Source organism: Etheostoma cragini, unplaced genomic scaffold (assembly GCF_013103735.1).
Source record: "Etheostoma cragini isolate CJK2018 unplaced genomic scaffold, CSU_Ecrag_1.0 ScbMSFa_1099, whole genome shotgun sequence".
In the NCBI taxonomy this organism is placed as follows: Eukaryota; Metazoa; Chordata; class Actinopteri; order Perciformes; family Percidae; genus Etheostoma; species Etheostoma cragini.
The window spans coordinates 1,129-1,933 of record NW_023265117.1 but is presented as its reverse complement, the minus strand read 5'-3'; the positions used below and the strand labels follow the sequence as shown (position 1 = coordinate 1,933).

The 805-nt window shown below is 44.7% G+C and overlaps 1 long non-coding RNA gene across 1 annotated transcript in view; it reads right to left on the bottom strand.

Moving 5' to 3' along the window:
- The window catches only part of LOC117939781, a 2,281-nt gene that overhangs the window by 369 nt on the left and 1,107 nt on the right, over window positions 1-805 (bottom strand). Inside the window, exon 4 of the long non-coding RNA XR_004655660.1 lies at window positions 228-703. This is a non-coding gene — a long non-coding RNA (uncharacterized LOC117939781). The remainder of the gene's footprint in view (window positions 1-227; window positions 704-805) is intronic.

Below are 805 nucleotides of genomic sequence, written 5' to 3'. Positions count from 1 at the left end.
TCACTATTTAGAGATACTGAGTCACTATTTAGAGATACTGAGTCACTATTTAGAGATACTGAGTCACTATTTGGAGACACTGAGTCACTGTTTGGAGATACTGAGTCACTGTTTGGAGATACTGAGTCACTATTTAGAGATACTGAGTCACTATTTGGAGATACTGAGTCACTATTTGGAGATACTGAGTCACTATTTAGAGATACTGAGTCACTATTTGGAGATACTGAGCTCTTACTTTGAAAGGTTTCTCATTGTAACGACCTGCAGGATCTTTTCCATCACGTTGGCGGGACCGGGCTTCCGTAGTTTCCTAACGTGAAGGTTGGAACAGAGCTTCAGGTGTCCAGGTGGTTTCTGGGTAATTACCAGACGTCTTCCAGGCGGCGTCCGCTCCCGCAGATCCGGGTTTTCGTCTAAAAGTCCTTTCCCGTTCGACTCTTCTGATCCCGGCCGAGCTACTTCGGTCCTGGAGGACAGCTCGTCTCCGCGGCGACCGGCGGGATTCAGTCCGCCCGCCGAGCTCCGGTCCACGACGCGACTCAGACCGACTCCGTTACGCATTTTACTTTTTTTAAGTGCAAAAGCAGCTCCTATGCTAAGGTCCCTTTAATTGGTTGTTAAGTGGCATGTACGACCACTTCCTGTGTCCTCGGTGAACTTCCTGTTTCATTTCCTACAGCTTGGCTCGCTGGAAGAACGCCTGCAGACACACGGGAGGATTATTAAAAAAAACTAAAATAATTATTAAAAAAATCAAAAACCTAAAATAATTATTAAAAAAATCAAAAACCTAAAATAAATA